We start from the raw sequence: 11,117 nt of genomic DNA on the forward strand, positions 1-11,117 counted from the left end.
GGTGCGGTTGATAAATCAGCAGCCTCAGCATCATCTGGGAGCTTGTAAAAATGCAGAATCTTAGGCCCCTAACCCAGACCTACTAGAAACCCAGATCTGCATTTGTAATAAGAGTCCCATGTTATAGGTATGAATATTAAGATTTAAGAGGCACTGATATATATATATATATATATATATATATATATATATAATATATCATTGTTATGTGTGTGTGTGTGTGTGTGTGTGTGTATATATATAACTTGGGATTAGATATTGACTCCCAAACTACTACTTCCTAGAGTGTTGGAAATCCTTACAGCATATTTTTGTGATGGGATTCTGATTAAAATATTTCTAACAGATGACTCTTGAACATATTCTGACTATGGCCCAGCCATCATGACCATCTTCGCTTTATCCTTCTCTTTTTTTCTCAATCTCTGAAAATATGGGGAGAGATATTTTTGGTAGAAAGTAGGAGTGAGTATCGGAGAAGGCAATGGCACCCCACTCCAGGACTCTTGCCTGGAAAATCCCATGGACGGAGGAGCCTGGTAGGCTGCAGTCCATGGGGTCGCTAAGAGTCGGACACGACTGAGCGACTTCCCTTTCACTTTTCACTTTCATGCAATGGAGGAGGAAATGGCAACCCACTCCAGTGTTCTTGCCTGGAGAATCCCAGGGACGGGGGGAGCCTGGTGGGCTGCCGTCTCTGGGGTCGCACAGAGTCGGACACGACTGAAGCGACTTAGCAGCAGCAGCAGCAGCAGGAGTGAGTATAAGGTCAGACTAAGGAGTGAGATTCTCTGGTTTTGGAACTTAGATAGCATATTCAAAAGCAGAGACATTACTTTGCCAACAAAGGTCTGTCTAGTCAAGGCTATGGTTTTTCCAGTGGTCATGTATGGATGTGAGAGTTGGACTGTGAAGAAGGCTGAGTGCCGAAGAATTGATGCTTTTGAACTGTGGTGTTGGAGAAGACTCTTGAGAGTCCCTTGGACTGCAAGGAGATCCAACCAGTCCATTCTAAAGGAGATCTGTCCTGGGTGTTCTTTGGAAGGAATGATGCTGAAGCTGAAACTCCAGTACTTGGCCACCTCATGCGAAGAGTTGACTCATTGGAAAAGACTCTGATGCTGGGAGGGATTGAGGGCAGGAGGAGAAGGGGACGACAGAGGGTGAGATGGCTGTATGGCATCACTGACTCGATGGATGTGAGTTTGAGTGAACCCTGGGAGTTGGTGATAGACAGGGAGGCCTGGCGTGCTGCAATTTATGGGGTCACAAAGAATCGGACACGACTGAGTGTCTGAACTGAACTGAACTGAAGCTCCTCTCTGGTGTTGACTAGTAGGGTTTTAGGCAAGTTAAGAGACTACCTCTAGAGCACAGAGGAATGAATGCTTCAAAATTTGGGCAATAGGCTCTCAGGTCAAAAACTCTGTTCCTGCCTAGTCCTGGGTATTTCTAACTCCTGTGTATTATTTTAGTACCATGCCCATTCAGATTTCTTATCCCTGGACCTTCACCTTAGATAAAAACCATCAGCAAGAGTTCATCAAAGCATGTTGCCTCTGTCTAGGTTTTACATAGCTCTTTAACAACAATTTTTGACTTTGTGCAACACAGTAGAAAGACTCTTGGGTACAAATGATGGTGTCATCATTTTTAGCTATGTGACCACAGGTCAGTTAGGTCACTCCATTTGAGTCCCAGTTTCCTCAACTCTAAAATGAGGATGATAAAACCTTACAGGGTTGTGATAAGAGTTAAATGAGGCTATGGGTGCAAAACTCAGTCAAGAAGAGTTGTTACTGTTAAAAATTTTCAAAAATATATGTGTGTATGTATATCACATATATGAGTGTTGGGCATGCATACTTTAAAAATTAGCATAAAGTGACTTGTAGTTTTTAATCTTGGTGGCTCAGTGGTAAAGAATCTGCCTGCCAGTGCACGAGTTCAATCCCTGGGTCAGAAAGATCCCCTGGAGGAGGAAATGGCAACCCATTCCTCTATTTTTGCCTGGAAAATCCCATGGACAGAGGAACCTGGCAGGTACAGTCTATGGGGTCACAAAAAAGTTGGATACAACTTAGTGACTAAGTTTTTTAGATGGCTTCTAATTTAAATTTCAAAGAGACCTTATGGTGAGCAGTATAGTCCATGTACTGGTGTGACTAACACATACACACATACAAACTTCTTTAGTAAAAATTGTAAGTATGGTTAGGTCATCAGATTGTGAAGTATGTCAGAGACAGTCTTCTTTTCCTTTTTTGCATGACCTCACTGCAAATATATTTTAGAAACCCTGTAATCCTCTTCAGGAAGATGGTGACAAGTAGATGTTGTAATAGAATAAATGAGATGCAGAGTGAGTCACACACAGGAATGATCCCAGGCATCTTGGAAGTTGGAGAACCAATGTTGTTATGATACACAAATAACCAACAAAACACTTCAGGGTACCTATCTATCTATCCAACCAAAAATCTTAAAAGTATTTATTGATTAAAGGCCATATACGAGTATAGTATTTAATTTTGAAAAAAACATGCCTAGAATGAATGGACAATATTCTAGGGTCTTAATGACTTAAACATTATAACAACTTGATGATTGTGATCATCTTAATCTGTACAGGCTTTAATAGTTTCTTGGTGAAGGAGGACTTTGCTTACCTACACTGAAAACAGATCACCTTTCAGTGAAACTCTTGATCTGTGTCATACTTACTGTAATCATAAGTATTTAGAGAGAAGTTGTTAATGTCCCTGGAATGAGGAATGTAAACACAGAGTTGAAAGGAACTGAAACTCAAAGATACGATGGAAAAGAATTTACTTGGGCATCCTGACATGCTCCTTTCTGGGTTGGACTTACACTGCTTGGTCCCCACTTGTGAAGAGACACAGAGGGAAGCTGTGAAGATACTTAAGCATTGGCTTTACTCTGTTGCATCTTTGAAGAGTGAAGACTTTGGCTTTTTTGGAAACCTCTGGTGCTTCACCTACGGTTATTGGACCAGGACTTCTGTAGAGATCCATTTCAATGTTAAAATGATTAAAAAGCTTGGTAGAAAGTTGGATGGGATGCTAATAGACTAGTTTCACTTATTTATTTGTATTAAACTTTTTGTTGTGTATTGAATTTCAGGTAGACAGAACACGGACTCAGACATACATATGCATGTATCCATTCTTCCCCAAACTCCCCTTCCATCCAGGCTGCCGCATAACATTGTTAATGGACTAGCCTTAAATCAGCTATTGTCACTGAGCAAATAATTGACTCTTCTATTTTAAAATACTTTGTTTTGTTTATCCACTGCTGCATGAAAAACTACCCCAACATATACTGGCTTTAAACAACAGCCTTTCTATCTTTTCATAATTCTATGGGTCACAATTTCAGATTTAGCATACTAAAATGGCTTGTCTTTGCTGTATGGTATCTGGGACCTCAGCTGGGTTGGCGTGAATGGCTGAGAACTAGCTGGAATGGCTTGATCTGAGTTATAGGTCTGGAGCTTCAGTTATGGCTGTTGATTGGTTTCTTCAGTTTTCCTTCGTGTGGCCTCTCCAGGAGGCTAGCTTAGACTTATTCAGTGTGATAGTTTTAGGGTAAATGAACTTCTTACATGGTAGCTGGTTTCCTAGAAAGAGCAGTCCAAGGGGTAAGGCTGATGTGTAAGCGTTCATCAAACCACTGCTTCATCATGCTTGCTGATGTTCCACTGGTGAAATCAAGTCGTGGCCCAGGACAAAGTAAATATGGGAGAAATTACAGAAAGGCATGAGTCCCGGGGCAGGGGGTGTGTGGGGTAGGGTGATGGTGGTGGTCGTATGGATTCATTGGGGCCGCCAATATCTACTGCATAATCAGAAAAAAATACCATTTAGTATCCATTTTCTAAAGTGAAAGGCTAGATAGGTGTATATGTAACCATAATACAATATTGCTTGATGTCCATAAAATGTAATTTTGGAATTATATTACTTTTTCCCCTGGAGAAATGGTATGGTATATCATCTGGCACAGTATAAGCTTTTAAAAATGTCCATGCTACATATAGTCTATGTAAAATAATTTATTTAAGACCATATGTAGAGAAAATAAAAATACTCAACCTCTAGTACCTATCTTAGGCTTACTTTTTTCTTGCAATTACTGGCATTTTTGCAAATTGTTTCAACTTAAGAGTTAATACCCTAATTATCTTGACTTTTCAGTAGTTCATGTTTAGAATTGTTATTTTTAATTTGCTATGAGTTTGGGGTCACAAAGAGTCAGACACGACTTAGCGACTGAACAACAACAGTGAGTATTAAAAATTATGTGATGCTCTCTTCAGTTCTGATATTTCCATATGTCAGAGGTGCTATATGTAGGTGGGAATGAGATTTGAATCCCAGGAGGGCTTGGCTAACCTTTCTACACTTTACCTTCCTCATCTCTTAAACAAGTGGATTCAATTAGTTGATTGCTGTGTTTTCTTCTAAAGCTACTTTTTTTAATTTGAGCTTATGCATGATGTCTAATTAACTGTTAGAGAAATAAAAAATGTACCTGTGGGAAATACTAAAACAATCTTATATTTCTTTAAGGAAAAATTTACTTAGGTGTTCCCAATACTAAATCTTTTAGTTGCTTGGCTTAGAGATGTTTTGCCTAAGGAGCCTCTTATCTGCATATGTTAATATTTTACTTTGCTCTGACAAAAATCTAAGAGGTAAAAGAAATGAAGAGGCTAAAATAACATGGCAAATTTTCATCATAGAATTCATTATAGGAGCTTTGGGAAAATATTTGATTAGGTACCTGGAAAGGAAAGATATATCCATCTGAATGCAGATTTCCAAAGAAGAGCAAGAAGAGATAAGAAAGCCTTCCTAAGTGATCAGTGCAAAGAAATACAGGAAAACAATAGAATGGGAGAGACTAGAGATCTCTTCCAGAAAATTAGAGATACCAAGGGAACATTTCATGCAAAGATGGGCACAATAAACGACAGAAATGGTATGGACCTAACAGAAGCAGAAGATATTAAGAAGAGGTGGCAGGAATACACAGAAGAACTATACAAAAAAGATCTTAATGACCCGGATAACCATGATGGTGTGATCACTCACCTAGAACCAGACATCCTGGAGTGTGAAGTCAAATGGGCATCACTATGAACAAAGCTAGTGGAGGTGATGGAATTCCAGTTGAGCTATTTCAAATCCTAAAAGATGATGCTGTGGAAGTGCTGCACTCTATATGCCAGCAAATTTGGAAAACTCAGCAGTGGCCATAGGACTGGAAAAGGTCAGTTTTCATTCCAATCCCAAAGAAAGGGCAATGCCAAAGAATGTTCAAACTACCACACAATTGCACTCATCTCACATGCTAGCAAAGTAATGCTCAAAATTCTCCAAGCTAGGCTTCAACAGTAGGTGATCTGAGAACTTCCAGATGTTCAAGATGGGATGAGAAAAGGTAGAGGAATCAGAGATCAAATTGTCAACATCCATTGGATCATAGAAAAAGCAAGAGAATTCCTGAAAAACATCTACTTCTGATTCATTGACTATGCTAAAGCCTTTGACTGTGTGGATCACAACAAAGTGTGGAAAATTCTTAAAGAGATGGGAATACCAGACCACCTCACCCACCTCCTGAGAAATCTGTATGTAGGTCCAGAAGCAACAGTTAGGACTGAACATGGAACAATGGACTGGCTCCAAATTGGTAAAAAAGTACGTCAAGGATGTATATTGTCACCCTGCTTATTTAACTTATATGCAGAGTACATCATGAGAAATGCCAGGCTGAATGAAGCACAAGCTGGAATCAAGATTGCTGGGAGAAATATTAATAACCTCAGATATGCAGATTATACCACCCTATGGCAGAAAGCAAAGAGGAACTAAAGAGCCTCTTGATGAAAGTAAAGGAGGAGGTTGAAAAGCTGGCTTAAAACTCAACATTTAAAAAATGAAGATCATGGTATCTGGTCCCATCACTTCATGGCAAATAGATGGGGAAACAATGGAAACAGTGAGAGATTTTATTTTCTTGGGCTCCAAAATCACTGCAGATGGTGACTGCAGTGATTAATGAAATTAAAAGATGCTTGCTTCTTGGAAGAAAATCTATGACCAACCTAGACAGCATATTAACAAGCAGAGATATTACTTTGCCAACAAAGGTCCATCTAGTCAGAGTTATGTTTTTTCCAGTAGTCATGTATGGATGTGAGAGTTGTGCCATAAAGAAAGCTGAGCGCCAAAGAATTGATGCTTTTGAACTGTGGTGTTGGAGAAGACTCTTGAGAGTCCCTTGGACTACAAGGAGATCCAACCAGTCCATCCTAAAGGAAATCACTCCTGAATATTCATTGGAAGGACTGATGCTGAAGTGAAGCTCCAATACTTTGGCCACCTGATGCGAAGAACTGACTCATTGGAAAAGACCCTGATGCTGGGAAAGATTGAAGGCAGGAGGAGAAGAGGACAACAGAGGGTGAGATGGTTGGATGGCATCACCGACTTGATGGACATGAATTTGAGCAAGCTCTGGGAGTTGGTGGTTAGATGCCACGAAGTAGGTGGCAATGCCTTAGCTGTATGCGTGTTGTCAGGCCCGAGAGCCTCTTCCATCCTTGTCAAGGGGAATGCTAACCTTCTCTCCTTTCATACAACAGTTATGACCAACCTAGATAGCATATTGAAAAGCAGAGACATTACTTTGCCAACAAAGGTCCGTCTAGTCAAGGCTATGGTTTTTCCTGTGGTCATGTATGGATGTGAGAGTTGGACTGTGAAGGAAGCTGAGTGCCGAAGACTTGATGCTTTTGAACTGTGGTGTTGGAGAAGACTCTTGAGAGTCCCTTGGACTGCAAGGAGATCAAACCAGTCCATTCTAAAGGAGATCAGCCCTGGGATTTCTTTGGAAGGAATGATGCTAAAGCTGAAACTCCAGTACTTTGGCCACCTCATGCGAAGAGTTGACTCACTGGAAAAGACTCTGATGCTGGGAGGGATTGGGGGCAGGAGGAGAAGGGGACGCCAGAGGATGAGATGGCTGGATGGCATCACTGACTCAATGGATGTGAGTCTGAGTGAACTCCGGGAGTTGGTGATGGCCAGGGAAGCCTTGCGTGCTGCAGTCCATGGGGTTGACTGAGTGACTGAACTGAACAGAACAAGTAATTAATTCTCATGAGAGTATTAAACAATTAGAAATATGGGAAACATACAAACAAATACAAAAGCACTTGACGCTACTAAAGCAACAAGTTCTCAAACTTGGTTGTACATTGTAATTACCTGGGAATCTTTAAAATATATGAATGTCTATATTCTAACCTTCAAAAAACTTGATTGAATTGATCTATAAGTTGTCTGGGCATTAGACTTTTTTAATCTCCACAGTTGATCCTAAGGCGCAGCCAAGTTTGAGAAGCTCTGTGCTAAAGTAACTTTCTCAGGTCCCTTTCTCTTACCCACCTTTTCCCACCATAATTTGTGATTCATCTTCTTGCTCTTTTCTCAGCTCTATGACATTTCTACCAACGTAAAATTGCTACATTCCTTAATAATGAATTTTTATGAAGTTTAGTTTCCAATTCCACACATCATTAACAGGGCAGGTATATAAAAACATTAATGGAAAAATGAGCTTTTAGTCAAGGCATGCATTTGACTGGACTGAAAGATATTAAATGGATCTATCCACTTAACCATGTTATTATGGTACTACTGAAAGATATGTTGACATAAATATTCCAAAGTAATACTTGATACATCTTATACATCTCTGGATTAGCCAAGTATTTCTTTAATTGGATTTTGGGTAATGGAATAGCTGCTATTTACTTGAAGTGTTCCTGTAATGGAAACAATAGAATTTGTTACCAACTCTTTTATGTGGATTGGGTGTGCGTGGGTCAAAACCAAATACAAATGAAACCTTCTCAGTTGGCAACTTGCCTGAACCTACAGGCACTAATAAGTTTGTAATGGGTATTTTGAAATATTTTTGGACTTACTCAGATGTGTGAGAGAGGTTATTCTATGCTGCCTAGAGTCTAAACTTGTGCAACTGTCTCTTTACTCAGGAAAATGGTTTAATTCCTCTCTACTTGTCTGAAAAATTTATATGTTGAAATCTTACCCCCGCCAAAGGTGATGGTTTTAGAAGGTGAGGTCTTTGGGAGGCGTTTAGTTCATGAGGGTGGAGGCTCTGTGAATGGGATTAATGTTGTTAGAAAAGAGACTCCACAGAGTTCCCAAGCCCCTTCCATCATGGGAGGGCACAGGCTATGAACCAGGAAGAGAACCTTCCCCAGAATGTAACCCTGCTGGTGCCTTGACCTTGGACATTCCAGCATCCAGAGCTGTGAGGAATAAATTTCTGTTGTTTTTATAAGCCACTCAATCTGTGGTATTCTGTTACAGCAGCCTGAATAGAGTAAGGCAAGAGCAATTCTTTATCAATAGGCCGACCAAGCACTCCAGTTTGCTTGGGACTAAGGGGTTTCCTGAACAAACCAGGATGAGTTGGTTCACCTTAATTGGTACAGAGAAAATGAATACTTTGGGAGTATTTTAGCTGCTTGATTGAAATTATCCTTTTTTTTTTAAATTAAAAATATTTATTTGTTTGGATGAGTTGGACCTTAGTTGCAGCAGGTGGAATCCTTTTGCGTCATGTGTGATCTTTCACTGGGGTGTGTGGACTCCAGTGGTGGCTTGCAGGGTCAGCAGTTGCAGAGCATGGCTCCAGAGCACGTGGGCTTTAGTAGCTGTGCCATGCGGGCTTAGTTGCTCAGCAGCACATGGGATCTTAGTTCTCTGACAGGGATCGAACCTGTGTCTCCTGCCTTGCAAGGAAGATTCTTAACCACTGGACCACCAGGGAAAAATTATTCTTATGTTTTGATTTATGACTACCAAATCTTATGTAAGTGATAACAGTAAATGTAAGGTTAGTTGATTATTTTCTGGGGCTAGTATTAAAACTTTACCTTCAGCCTGTCATGCTGCTCTTAAAATATTTCTTCAAAAGATTTTGCTAGCATTGCTAAATTTCATCTTGAGAAAATAAGTATATTTTATGTCTAATATCTAGATTTAAAAAAAGAGATAATGTCTAAAATAGCAGAGTGAATTGATGCTAGAGAAAAAATCAATTTAAGATATGCCTTGAGACTATAGTACCTTATTAACATGAAGAAGTTCTAGTAGAATGAAATAGAAAAAGAGGACTAATATAGTCTAATATGGATCTTTTCTTGCACCCCCCAAAGCATCAAAATTTGCACAGAGAGGTATTGCACAAAAATTCATTGAAGATATTATAAATTGGTTATTTTTGAAATTCTTGGAAGTAATCACACACTAAAGATAAATTTATAGTTTTACCCCAGGGAAGTAAGGTATTTCATTTAAACCAATGATACATTTTTGCAATCATGTGATTATCCTGGATTCCTTTTGCCTAATTTCAAATTGTTAAGGGTTGATTTTCTATTCTTTGGGTATTGAGAATCAGAAAATACCAATTATTGCCTTAAAGGGAAGACTAATCCAGTTTTAACACATCCCAGGTCAGAAAAAAATCAAAAGCAATCCTTTCCAAGGGAGTATTCAGACATAGAGACAAAAAGTATTCAGGGTATTGCCAATGTGTTAGATGAACATGGAAATAAATGTATTTTTAGGTTAACACCTGGATATGGAGTCTACGGGCTCAGATCTAGATCCAACTGCAATAATCCAGTGCGTGTTTGGGGCCATGCCTTTATTGTCTGGGTCTCAGTTTATTTGTCTGTAAAGTGGGAGAGTTTGACTAGCCCGTGCCTGTATAGTGCTGTGCTTAGTCAGTCACGTCTGACTCTTTGTGACCCCATAGACTGTAGCCCATCAGGCTCTTCTGTCCGTGGGGATTCTCCAGGCAAGAATACTAGAGTAGGTTGCCATGCCCTCCTCCAGGGGATCTTCCCAACCCAGGGATCGAACCCAGGTCTCCTCCACTGCAGGCTGATTCTTCACCAGCTGAGTCTCCAGGGAAGGCTTCCCGGGTAGCTCAAATGGTAAAGCCCGTGCCTGTGGTCCAGAAAGTGAAGAGAAAAGTGAAAAGTGAAAAGCCTCTTGATAAAAGTGAAAGTGGAGAGTGAAAAGTTTGGCTTAAAGCTCAACATTCAGAAAACGAAGATCATGGCATCCGGTCCCATCACTTTATGGGAAATAGATGGGGAAACTGTGGAAACAGTGTCAGACTTTATTTTTGGGGCTCCAAAATCACTGTAGATGGTGATTGCAGCCATGAAATTAAAAGACGCTTACTCCTTGGAAGGAAAGTTATGACCAACCTAGATAGCATATTCAAAAGCAGAGACATTACTTTGCCAACAAAGGTCCGTCTAGTCAAGGCTATGGTTTTTCCAGTAGTCATGTATGGATGTGAGAGTTGGACTGTGAAGAAGGCTGAGTGCCGAAGAATTGATGCTTTTGAACTGTGGTGTTGGAGAAGACTCTTGAAAGTCCCTTGGACTTCAAGGAGGTCCAACAAGTCCATTCTAAAGGAAATCAGTCCTGGGTGTTCATTGGAAGGACTGATGCTGAAGCTGAAACTCCAATACTTTGGCCACCTGATGCGAAGAACTGACTCATTGGAAAAGACCCTGATGCTGGGAGGGATTGGGGGCAGGAGGAGAAGGGGACGACAGAGGTTGAGATGGCTGGATGGCATCACTGACTCGATGTACATGAGTTTGGGTAAACTCTGGGAGTTGGTGATGGACAGGGAGGCCTGGCATGCTGGAATTCATGGGGTTGCAAAGAGTCGGACAGGACTGAGCGACTGAACTGATGGTCCATTGAATTGTTAATATCCTATTGTTTCATGTATGGCCTTCTGATGATGTCTTAGTGAATATGTAGGTTTCTGTCTTCCTTTTCTCCAGTGTTGCTCCTCTGTACCAGCCTTGGACTAGCAGCTCACACAGCTAAAATCTGAGAAAAAGACATCTTCTTCAGGGGCAGAGGTGCCTAGTCTGTCTTCTTTAGTCCTTACTACACATCAACATAATATCCTGGATCCTAATGTTTACAACTCAGATTTTGGATGGGTTGTTTCCC

General features: G+C 40.4%; 1 non-coding gene across 1 annotated transcript; it reads right to left on the minus strand.

Moving 5' to 3' along the window:
• Nucleotides 1–6,550: 6,550 nt before the first annotated feature.
• On the minus strand, nucleotides 6,551–6,676 carry LOC138984031 (U6atac minor spliceosomal RNA). The gene has a single exon (XR_011461391.1). It is a non-coding gene; the product is annotated as a U6atac minor spliceosomal RNA (small nuclear RNA).
• Between the last annotated feature and the right edge of the window lie 4,441 nt (nucleotides 6,677–11,117).

This window comes from Bos mutus, chromosome 19 (assembly GCF_027580195.1).
Source record: "Bos mutus isolate GX-2022 chromosome 19, NWIPB_WYAK_1.1, whole genome shotgun sequence".
In the NCBI taxonomy this organism is placed as follows: domain Eukaryota; kingdom Metazoa; phylum Chordata; class Mammalia; order Artiodactyla; family Bovidae; genus Bos; species Bos mutus.